Source organism: Muntiacus reevesi, chromosome 3 (assembly GCF_963930625.1).
Source record: "Muntiacus reevesi chromosome 3, mMunRee1.1, whole genome shotgun sequence".
Classification (NCBI taxonomy): domain Eukaryota; kingdom Metazoa; phylum Chordata; class Mammalia; order Artiodactyla; family Cervidae; genus Muntiacus; species Muntiacus reevesi.
The window spans coordinates 269,520,942-269,533,720 of NC_089251.1; the positions used below are offsets into that span (position 1 = coordinate 269,520,942).

Here is a 12,779-nt window from a genome sequence, read left to right on the forward strand (position 1 = left end):
GCCTCGCTGGACATGCTGATTCCACTGTCTTGGAGACACTTGCTCTTGTTCTTTACACATCTAGCTTCTCATCTTTCAGGTTTCAGTTTAAATGTCACCTCAGAAAGGCCATCCTTCCTAAACTAAGTATCCCACCTGCCCTTTCATTAGTCTCCATCATTGCACCTGATCATTTCTTTATGGGCACTGAACATATTTTTCAATTATATATTCATTGCTTCTTCACCATTCAGTTCACTAAACTGAACTCCATCAGGGAGGGAAGATGTTTCACTTACTAGTGAATACTCCATGCCTAGCACCATGCCTGGCATGAATGATCACTCAATATGTGTTTGCTGTTTTTAGGAATGTCGAGTTTGTCAGCACTTAAGTAGCCAGGGGTATACTCCATTGTTTTACACTGGTTTTTAAAAATAAATGCAAGTCATTTCCTGTTTATATACCCTCTGCTAGACTATAAATAAGAACTTTGGCAGAGAGAGAGAGGAAGAGAATGAGATGAAGAGTAGGTGAGGGGTAGTGTGCAAAGATTGTATTTTGCATATATTTGCAGGGCTGGGAGGTGGAAGGCTTCGATTTAGTGAAGCACCTGTTACATGTGTCCTGCGTTTGGCTTAATGGTCACTACAGCCTTGCTAGGTAGTTATCCTTAGTTTTATACATAGCAAACTTGAGAGAGATTAAGTAACTTGCCTAAGGTCCTACATTAAGAGACAGTGCCAACCATAAAGTTCATGCCCTTCCCTTCGAGAGAAACTGGATTTTGAGATGGGTTTGTTTGGTGATTTGATTCTGTGTCATTAGCAGGCTTTTATTAGCCATTTCAGCCACTGTCATTTAAGAATCCCAATCATCCTGCTGTTCTTGTATAGGATCTCAACAAAGGGCCTGATGTGAAATTGCTGAGATTTTTTTTTCTCTTATGCACTATGGCAGGGTTCATTTGACCATTCCCTCTTCATGTCTTTTTAAAATTTGTATTTCTTTTTATTAATAATGTGTACACATTTGATCAAAGGAAAAGAGGAGATACAGAAAAATGTGTGCATTTCCTAAATGCTAGCTGCATCCCCTTGGTAAGGCTTGTTATTTTATGACTCTTTCATCTAGGTCCCAAGTAATCCTTTAGACATCAAAGACAGTTCTCTGGCAAAGAGTGACAGCCTCATCACAACAATCACTTATCCCATTTGCTCATCAAAATTATACACCAACATTTCTCTCCAAACGGGATAGCAGGGGGAAACTACGAGAAAGGATAGGGCCGCTATCCTGTATCCAGGGCCATTCAGCCTTTATATGAAGGCATTCAGTTTTTTTAATATCATTAACTCATGATAGCATACACCTGTCAATCAAACCCAGTTAGTCCATAAGGAAACCAAATAGTAGGTGGGAATACATACTTAACAAGATTCTTCGATCTTCTACCCCCACTGTAGTAGGACTCCTTCTTGAAATAAATTCTGGAATCAAGGCAATGTCTTTGGTTTCTGTGGGATGCTCTCCTCATGGTTACCATCTGTTGTTGGTTGAATATTCTCGCACTCCTCAAAAGATATGTTGAATTCCTAACAAAAAGTACTCAACAATATGAACTTTTTCAGAATAGGATCATTGCCGATGTAATTAAGTTCAAATGAGGCCATACTGGAGTAGGTGGACCCCTAATCCAATAACTAGTGTCCTTCTAAGAAGTCAGCCAAATGGAGGAAGAGACACACGGGGAGAAGGCTGTTTGATGGCAAAGGCAAAGATTGGTGTCGTTCACCTGCAGCCAAGGAACACCAAAGACTGCTGGCCAGCCACCAAAATTGAGGAAGAGGCAAGTGAGGATTGCTCTACAGATTTCAGGGGAAACACAGTCGTGTCAAAAACTTGATATCAGATGTAGAGGCTCCAAAACTGTGAGACAATAAATACCCATTGTTTTAAGCTACCCAGTTCATGGCAATTTGTTACAGCGGCCTTAAAATCTAATACACCCCACTCTCTCCTAGTGTGTGTGTGTGTGTGTGTGTGTATGTGTGTGTGTGTGTGTGTGTGTATGTGTGTGTGTGTGTGTGTGTGTGTGTGTGTGTTTGTGTGTGAGGACGTGAAGTAAAGAAAAGAGACTGTCAGGGCTTGAAGAAGAGGAAAGAGATGGGGATGGGCTGCCCACTCCAGTATTCTTTCTGGCAAAACCCCATGGGCAAGGGAACGTGATGGGCAATAGCCCATGGGGGTATCAAAGAGTCTGAGATGTCTGCTAAATGATGATTTAGCAGGCACACATGCATGCAAAATATCATTTAAGCCTGTGGCGCTGATATGCAGCTAGTGATGCATTACTGGAGTGGGTTGCAATGACCTCCTCCAAGGGATCTTTCAACCCAGGGATCAAACCCAGGTCTCTTGCATTACAGGCGGATTCTTTACCATCTGAGCCACCCAGGAAGCACTCAGTTCAGTTCAATTCAGTTGCTCAGTCATGTCCGAATCTTTGCTACCCCATGGACTGCAGCCCACCAGGTTCCTCCGTCCATGGGATTTTCCAGATGAGAGTATTGGAGTGGGGTGCCATCACCTTCTCCGTCCAGTGCTAAAGGTGTTCCTAATCTAGTGAAAAAGGACGGGGATGAACGAGTGATTTCCACAATTCTTGTTTGTTACCTGCACGCCAGCTTCGCTCTCTTGCCCCTTTGATTTTAATAACTGAAAACATACCTCTTCCTGGAAGTCCTTACTCTCACACAATTTGGTTAGTTCTTTTCTAATACCTCGCCTTACCTCTTTAAGCTTTATTTCATTCATTGTAAATTCAACAAGTACTATTTGAGTTTCATTTATATTCTAGATATGTGTCTAGGTTATAGCAATAAGAAATATAAACTCATGGGACTTCTATTTTAGGGGAGAGTATAAAACAAACAAACAAAAAAAACAAACTTCAAACAATCAACGAAATAACGTTTCATAGTGGTGAGGGATGGGAAGAGGAAAAAACCACCAAAGTTAATGTTGGGTGAGGGGTGGTAATTAGCGATCTCTCTCCAGAGATGACACTTGATCTGAGGCCTTACTGACCACTGGGGCCAGAAGCTATGAGAATCATCCAGGCAGAGCGTTCTAGACAGAAGAACAGCAAATGCAGCAAACCTCTCATTCTTGAGGTGGGAGTGAGACCAGCACATAAAGGACAGAAAGACTAGGTGATGTGGACACCTATAAGATAAGGTGGACGTTGCAGTACCACAAAAGAACAAATATTACATTGAGGGGTTAAACAGGATGAAAGCATGCATTGTTCACAGTAGACTATATTTGGTCCACCTGAATGATTCATTTGTATATGAAGTCTTTTTGAATCATTAGTAAACAAAAAAACCTAAGGGGAGGGTAAACAAGCCAGCACAGAATAGGTGGAATTGTTTTCTGGTCGAGTTAAAGTAACAATGGAGGTGGCAGCAAGGGCTCTCCAAATTTCTGGCTGTCAAAAAGTTTTACCCTTAGTTGTATAGGACAACATGGGGGGAACAAATTGATTATAATGCCATCTGCTGGGCACCAATGGCCAAGGGAGGGAATCATTATTTTAATTGCTAAGCCTACTGACAGCTCCTAGATTCTGACTTGGATTTGGATTGCTCCAGTCTTGTACCAAATAATTTCCACCTCCCGGTATTCTATAATCTATGTTTGAATTATAAGTACAAGATTTCCATACTGGGTATCCCAGGCGGTTGTCTATAGTTTTCCATATGACATCTGACGGAGCAACATCAATACAATTTGGATATTTTGGTGGAGCATTAAGGAACAAAGATTTATAGGGGTCAAGGACCCCAGGCATATGAGCCTGTAATATCCAAACCAGCCGATCTCCTGTATTGTCTGAAAATTTTGATGCTGGAGAATCTGTCAGAATTGTTTTGGAGGCTCCAACACGTCCCTCCTTAGAGGGAGTGATGAGATCACTTGTATGACTATGGGGGAAGTTAAAGCAAAGGGGAAGGTCATCTGTTAATCCCCTAAAAGTATAGTTAAAATTGATGGGATAATGATCTTTATCATAAGAACTATAGGATCCTCCCAAGAGATGAGGCTGGTCTGTGTTGACCCGTATAGGGTCGCTGTTCCAAGTAACTACTTGGAAGGTCAGGGGACCAGGGAAATATGCCCAGTATTTTTCTGAAGTAGAGGAGGTAGCACTTGCCTGACAAGACAGTAAAGCAAGCATAGCAATAAAAACCCTTTCGGGAGAGGCTGAAGATCCCTGCAGGGAAGCTATTCCCTGTGCTTGATGACAGAGTGACTTAATTTGTCCCCATGTGGGTATGGAGGCTTGTTGAGTTGTCCGCGCAGGACGTCCTGGTGGTCTTCTGCGACGTGAAGGAGTAGGAGGTTGGGCGCCATCTTTCATGCAAAGCCATGACATCTGTTTAGTGGGTGGATCCGCCGTTGGTTCCTCCGGGATCTCTGTTGCCGGTCATTTCCAAGTCTGCTGGACTTCCCGGGTGAGTGACCGAGGCGAGGGCAGAGGAGTGCTCTTCCTCTTTTGTGGCTGAGGCTGCGAGGGAACCGGAGGTCTGGGGGACTTCGACATGGCAAATCAGTCTGTCTGGGATCTAAATTGGCGAGTCAGCACCCTGTGGGAAAATACAAGCATACCCTCGCCCACTGGTTAGCAAGGGATCAGGTCCCTTCCATAGTCCGGAAAGGAGGTCTTTCCACTTTACTAAAGGTTTCATATCTTTTTGTTCTGGGTTCCAGTGACGGAACATAGCTGTTAAACCGGCTTGATCAGCGTTAAGGTTATTGAGCACAAAGAGGGCGTGCTGCAAAACGTGGTGTGGAGAACTGTATTTGAACTGCCCTTCTTGTAATTTAGAAATTTGTGTTTTAAGTGTCTGATGTGCCCTTTCTACAATTGCTTGTCCCTGGGGATTGTAAGGAATTCCTGTAGAGTGGGATATACCGAATTGGGCACAGAAATTTTTAAGGGACTTAGATGTATAAACTGGAGCATTGTCTGTCTTAATTGATTTTGGCATTCCTAAATAGGAAAAACAGGCAAAAAGATGTTGAACTACATCTTTATAGGCTTCTCCCATTCTGGCAGTAGCCACAATGACATGGGAGAAGGTATCTACAGTAACATACACAAAGGATAGTTTTCCAAAAGAAGGAACATGTGTTACATCCATCTGCCAAAGCACATTAGGTAGTAAGCCACGGGGATTTACCCCAAAAAGCAAAGCGGGAACTGAAGTAGGGCAAAGTTGACATGTTCTAACAATCTCGAGTGCAGATTCCCTAGGAATGTGGAACTGGTATTGAAGGGCAGTTGCATTTTGATGATGCATAGCATGTGAGGCTTTAGCATCTTCAAAATCACTGGCCACTATGGTTCGGGTTAGCAAATCTGCCTCTTGGTTAAACGTATGGAGGGGTCCAGGTAAATTAGAATGAGCTCTTATATGTCCAACATAGAATTGTTTTGACCTTTTCCAAATTTGCTGTTGAAGGGTAGATAACAATATAAAAATTGTGGTTTTATTTTCTGGTAAAACAGCCGTTTCAATTTGAGGGAACAACCTAACTACATACTGTGAGTCAGAAAATAAATTAAAAGCCTGGTCTAAAAACTCTTTGAACGCCTCTATCACGGCTGTTAATTCTGCTTTCTGGGCTGATGTTTCCCCAGTATTTAAAACCCTTTTTGAAGTCTGGGTGACAATAGCAGCCTTTCCATTAGAAGATCCATCTGTAAACACCAACATTGCCCCCTCGATAGGGGAAACTTGACACCTTTCTTGAAATATCACCGGATGTCGTGAGAGGAAATTTAATAAAGGACTAGCAAGTAAATGGTGTAAAATTTGTCCTGGATAATTACCAATGACAATCGGCCAGTCTTCATTTAATGATAGAAGGGCATTTAGTTGCTCTTTATTATAAGGCACTATGATTTCAGATGGTTCTTTTCCAAACATTTCAATGCTTCTATGTCTCCCTTTAATTATTAAAGTAGTCACTAGTCCTGGATAACAGGCCACAACCTTTTTGGCCGTGACAGGTAAATGCAACCATTCTAGGGGACCCTCTTGCCAAAGCACCCCTGTAGGGGCCACAGCTGTGGGCAACACTATAAATTGCCATGCCATACTATAATCAAGTCTCTTAATATAATTTTTATCTAAAGCTTCTTCTACCTTCATTAAGGCTTCCCTGGCTGCAGGTGTCAGCATTCTAGCAGAGGTGGGGTCTGGATCCCCTTGAAGAATGTCAAAGAAAGGCTTAAGATCAGAAGTAGTCAACTTTAAAAAGGGCCGAATCCAATTTATATCCCCTAACAACTTTTGATAATCATCTAAAGTAACCAAATTATCTTTTCTAAGCTGCAAAGGTACATGAGTAACTGTTTCATTATTTAGGATTCTTCTCACATATGTTATAGGCATATTCACTTGGATTTTTTCAGGGGCCACCTTTAGGCCCCAGCGATTCAAAGTCTCTTGCAATTTAATCAAAACTTACTGTAAATAAACCCTATCCGGGTGTGCTAGCAATATATCATCCATATAGTGGACTAGATAGACATCCCGATGTTTCTCCCTGATACCTTGTAGGGCAGCGTCCACAAACTTTTGACACAATGTGGGACTATTTTTCATACCCTGGGGAAGAACCTTCCATTGAAATCTCTGATGAGGTTGTCTAAAATTTTCTGAGGGAAGACTAAAGGCAAATCTCTTTTTATCTTGAGGGTCTAAGGGAATAGTAAAGAAGCAATCTTGAAGATCAATCACTATAACATTGTAGCCTTGGGGAACAGCCACAGGGGAGGGAAGGCCAGGCTGTAAGGCTCCCATATCTTACATAGTGGCATTTATTGCTCTTAGATCTTGCAAGAGTCTCCATTTCCCCGATTTTTTTTTTATTACAAAAACTGGCATGTTCCATGGACTATTTGAAGACTCTATATGTCCAGCCTTTAATTGTTCTCTCACTAACTGTCGTGCTGCTGAAAGTTTTTCTGAATTTAAAGGCCATTGTTCCACCCACACCGGATCAGGAGATTTCCAGACTATGGGGTCAGCAGCGAGAACAATGGCCTCTCTTATAAATTTGGATATCTTAAGCCTTGTCTCTCTCTTCTTATTTTTGGGACAACTGGCTCAATTTGTCTCTCTTGATCTTTACTCAGACCCATAAAAGGATTATAACTTATCTGCGACATCTGTGCAGCCACCTTTTCATCTGGGCAATACAGCAAAACTCCCATCTGAGCAAAAATATCTCTCCCAATGAAGGAATTACATAAGGTTGAAAATGTCCCTGGCAGTCTTTATCTACATACCAAAGTAAAATTTGTGAGCTCTTTGTCACTGAAGGTGCTCTACCAATGCCAACCAACTCATTAGCTGTGGTTTGAGTTGGCCAAGCACTGGGCCAGTCACTGCCCGCAATACAGGAAATGTCTGCTCCCGTGTCTAGCAGGCCAGTCACCTTTTTACCATTAACTAGAATTGTCTTCATAGGTCTTTTTTGAGTAACTTGTGTAACCCAAAAGGCATAATCACTTGAATCAGACCCCCTGTCCCAACACTTGGCAGCTGAAGCTGCTTTTCTTGTGTCAGCATGACAAGGTAGCATCAGCAACTGAGCTATTTTCTGTCCTTTATAGATTTGAATAGTCTTAGTGGGGGGAGACACCATTATTTGAATTTCACCAGTATAGTCTGAGTCTATGACTTCTGGAATCACTGTGATCCCATGTAAGGATGTGGGGCTCCTGCCTATTAATAGTCCCATCGTTTCTCTAGGCAAAGGGCCATGAACACCAGTGGGAACTTTCACAGCGGTGGAGTCAGGTGTTAGTATTGTTGTGACGGTGGAACAGAGGTCCAGTCCTGCACTGCTTGGGGTTGCTCTGATGAGTTCTGTGACGGGACGAAGGGTATGAATGGGTTTAATGTCGTTGCCCCAATATTCAAGCCTGAAAAGGTTTAGAAGTGTAAGCAGGGGCGTTGTCAGTTTTAAGACATTAAGATAGCACAAGTCTAACAGTGAGGGGTTATTTTTGGTAGAAGCAGAATGAGCTTTTATATGTACCATAATCTTAAATAACACTTATTTATTGAAAGATTCATTCTAAGAAAACTTTTTTCTCTTAACATAGAGAGTAGACGAAATTCCAGTCTGTTACCAATTTACTGGATAGCAAACAAACAAATTTTTTTAGTTAATCTTAGAAAAGTCTTTTTATAAATCTCGAAGAACTAGCAGTATTTTTTTAAAAGGCATGAGAGTGAAACCATACAAGGCATGTTTAAAATCTAATTAAATTGTAGCCTGGTCATTGCTGTGACTTCTAACACTTTAACGTGATAGCTAAAATTATAACTGACAATATTTTACCAGGACATATCAGATTTTCATGAATTTCACATAATTTCTAGGATATCTATATAAGTAACATCAACCATACAATATAACCTGAAGATTTATCACTCCTCCAACAGTAATTCCCATGCAATTTAACAGGTCAAATGAACTCAGGTAGTTTAATAGCTCTTTGGGATGTCTCAGGGGCCCTCTGAAGCATCCCAAAGTCAGCTAGAAGTCAAGTTATTTAGGCAGTTTTGTCAATAAATATCAAAAGGGTTTATAGTACTCTGTCAGGTAGAATCATATAGATCACTGTGAAATAATATATTTACTTAGCCAAAGTAAAAAAGATTTTAAAGGTAAACATAGAACAGACCACTTTAGAGGTAAAGAAACTTAAAATCCATTATCAAAGGCAGTTCAACGTCTCAAGAAAACTTGTATTTATGCACAAAACTCTTCCCTTGGAGTGTACTTTCCATCAAGCCTTCTTAACACTTTTTGTACCCATTACTTTGTTCTCCCATCCTGAAACAGCCACCTGTAAGTCAGACTTACTTTCTTTTCCCTTCGTAAAATGTAACTTTATTTTTTATACCTTTTTTACTGAACACACACATCCTACTTTCTTTAAGCAACCAAGAATTTACCTTTATATTAGCACTCTATAGATTGGTGAACATAAATACCAGTGATAATTTCTAAAAAATTTCTAATGAACATCTCAGGATGGCATCAAACATTATTTATTAATAGTCTAAAATCTTTCGTTTCTCTGTAAGTTAGTATTCAGTAATGAATGTTTCAGAATCTTATTTTATTTGGAAATGACCAAGCTATTTAATAAACTTCTGCTATTAGTTTAGCACAACTTTAGAAATTTAGGTTACCAAAACCTAGAGAAACTGTTTTAGACAGATATTTTTAATCTTAATAAAGTTTAAAAGCTCATATCTCACTTACCTTCTTTTTTTTTAAGTTTCTTACTTGAGGTACTTTCCTTGCTGACAAACTTGTAACAGATATTACAGTATAACAACATTTAACTTATAATAAACCTAGGCATAATGAAAATATTTTACTAGATGTTAATTACTCTAAGACATGTCTATATTAGATAGGTCAACAAACAAACATTAATATCAGGTATTTAATATTGAATATTTTTTAGTTTACCTGAACCTGGAATTTATTGTTTAATTTAGAATTATTTGATTTGTAAGCACTTACCTTTTTTTTTTTAAGCCAATTAAATAGAGCTCTTTTACAAATTAACCTAAAAAATACTACCCAAAGACAAATATATACCAAGACATATTTAGACAGACACAGTGCGAGATCTAGCTTCATATTTTAAGTTTGGTGATGAATTAGATATTATAATATAAAATTTACTAGTTTATAAAAAAGTTGAAATAAATAAAAATTTTTAAAGGCTTTTCCCCTTTTTCTCTCAGTCTCAGGAGTTAGAGATGGTCTAGATAAGTGTTCCCTGGTCTCAAGGCACAGGGAAAGAAAATCAAGTTCTAACAAAAAGCAAAATAGCCATCAAAAATCACAACACAGAACACAGAGTTAAAACACACACATATAAACCTGGCAGTCCTCATCAGACACTCCCTTAAATACAAGAATACAGTCTCTCAGAAAACCTTCTAGATAGACACAGAACTTCAGATGTCTTCAAAGATTTTAAGGAGGAAAGGAGAAGGAGGAGGAGGCGGGAAAGGGGGGGGCAAAAAGGGTGGCCTTACAGACGTCTCCTGCCACCTGCAGGTACCCAGGCATCCAGAGAAGGGAGGACTGGAACTCGGTCCTACCGGAATTCGAGTTCTCTGCCAAGAGGAGGTGATCAGTCTCCAATCCTCAGCTCAAGCTGAGGCCCTTCGACCAAATTACTGGGGGATTAGAAAAACGGGAGGGATAGGAAGGGCTAAGGAGAGGACAGAGAGAGGGAAGGGGAAAGAGGTCAATAAAGTCTCTTGTTCCTTACTAGTCGGGGCACTCTGGCCAGTTGTCTGTGTCAGGAGGAGACCAGGGACAAAAGGGTCCCAGTTGCGGCCGCTGGGTCTGGTCCATTGGCAGGCAAGCTGGCCTCTGAGTACCCTGAGTGGTCAGGATGTCAGTCTCAGGGAAGAAGAGTTCCCACCAGTTGCAGGAAGGGGGACCCCTTCTAGGGCCCGTAACTGAGCTCTTATAAATGAATTGTCGGAGGAGACACATGTGCTGAGAAAGCAAGAGATCTCATTGGAAAGAGCACCGGGGTGGAGGGCAGGAGGGTAAGGGAACCCAGGAGAACTGCTGTCTTCTGGAAAACAAGGACATTGCTCTTGGACAAAGGGGGAAAAGGACTGAACACTGGTCTTTTTAACTTTAATTCCTCTGTAGTTAAGAAGTTGCATTATGATTCCAATAAAAAGTTGTCTTTCTTTTAACTCACTGTTACCCATTTTTGTTGCTAATTAGAAGAAGAAAAAAAGAGAAAAAAGGAAGAGGCTTAATTTAGAGAAGGAAACTGAAACGTACCCACTTTTCTTACCCTACCTTTCTTATGTAGGGGGGCCTGTAGCGCCCTAGTAGGGTTGTAAAGAAGAAACCTAAAGCCTACCCACTTTCCTCACCCTACCTATCTTATGCAGGGGGCCCTGCAGCACCCTAGTGGGGTCCTAGCCGTCCTGAAAACTGAACAATGGGGGGGGGGGCTTACCCTCGGGTTCCCTGTTCGTGGTGCCACTTGCCGGGATCCAGCCTCGACATGATCCAGGGGGTACCCTCAGGATGAACGGCGTCGGCGAGAGAGAGAGAGAGACGTGAGACTAGCTTTGATAGGCCCAAGTCTGTGTTTTACTTTCTGACAACCGGTTTTATACCCTTTCACAGAATGTTTTTAAGGTACAAGATGTTTACTCATGATTTCACAGGATTAGCATTACATCATTTTGAATTTTAGGAAAAGCAGGATTTTTTTGCTTTCTAATTCTATAGTAATTTTTAGCACATGATCTTCTGGCCTTGAGGCTATTAACATTTTATGCAGGTCAAGTGATTGTAAACCTATTTTCCGATTTTATGGTGATCTTAACTGAAAGGTAACAGGGTCATAGGGAAACAGTACAGAGTAGAATTATATTCTTGTTAATACAAAAATTAATCTTACTGCAAAAGTTGTCAGTTGCGTTTATCTAAGAAGTTTACCCCATACAGACTCTGTGGCTTCAGTGAGGCAACTTCTGCCTAGTATTCCTGGCTAACAATTAACAACCGTCTCATTGTTACCACACTAGGGCTAAGTTCTTATTTGTCTAGATCTTTAACTATATTAACAATGGTTTTTATAACACAACCTTAGCACATTAAAGGCAAAAATACAGCAAGCAAAACACAGCAAGCAAATCACAACCCAATAACCACCTATAGAATAATTTTCTTATGTTTTCTAATAGGACTCCTTTACCCCTTAAAAGGGCTCTATGTCTATTAGGGCTTTTATATAATCAGGTTCTTCATGCTATTTTATGATTAGGATATTATAAGCAATCATGCATATTAGTACCAAGCGCATAAATGCATTTGGCTAACAAAACTACCAGCAGAGGTGTTTGAATTAAAACACTCCTTTCACCCTGAATAATCTCATAAAAAACTACCACCTGGGAAACTTATTGATTAAAGTTCTAAATTGATTCTTATTTGGGAAGAGATCGGGGAAGGCCTTCCTGTCTGTGTCAGAGAAATTAGGGAGTAGTCCACTGAGGCAGGCATCAGAAAGACAGATATCATCTTTAAGGTTAGAGCCGGGGGCAGCTTTTCAAAATCCCTGAAAACCTGATCTGCCTTGCCTGTCAGGCTTTCTCCTCGTGACCTTGTCATGGGTGGGATCTTGTGAACTAGCCTTTTCGAAAACCCCTGAAAACCTGATTCGTCTTGCCCATCAGGTTTTCTCCCTCATGGCCTTGTTAGGGGTAGGGTTTCGTGAGCTGACTTTTTCGAAACCCCTGAAAACCTGATTCGCCTTGCCTGTCAGGATTTCTCCCCTATGGCCTTTTTAGGGGTAGGGTCTCATGTGTTGGCTCCCGGCAACAGGCGGTGCTGCTGGGCTTGCCCAGGAGCTGCCTGACAGACTCTGGCTCACCCGAGCTCTCTGACGGTGCAGGGGGCAGGAACAGACGTGTGCATGTGGTTCTGCCTTGGCCTGGGAGTGTGGAGCCCCTCGCTGGCCCCCAGGCTCAGGGGCAAGGACCCTGAGAGAGGACCACCCTGAGGCGTTTTTTCTTAATAGAAAAATACTGCAAAAATTGTTTAAAGTATCTAGAAATATAGGCAGGGCCAGTGTCTGTTTTAACAGAACTAGGAGTTTATGGTGGAGGTTTCTGTATCTAGGAATACAAAAACTCAATATTTAG

General features: G+C 41.1%; 1 long non-coding RNA gene across 1 annotated transcript; it reads right to left on the minus strand.

Annotated features, from left to right (window-relative positions):
• Positions 1-966: 966 nt before the first annotated feature.
• Positions 967-11,429, minus strand: LOC136165514 (uncharacterized). Its single transcript, XR_010662537.1, has 2 exons — positions 11,084-11,429; positions 967-4,631 (listed from the first exon to the last, which is right to left on the minus strand). It is a non-coding gene; the product is annotated as an uncharacterized lncRNA (long non-coding RNA).
• Between the last annotated feature and the right edge of the window lie 1,350 nt (positions 11,430-12,779).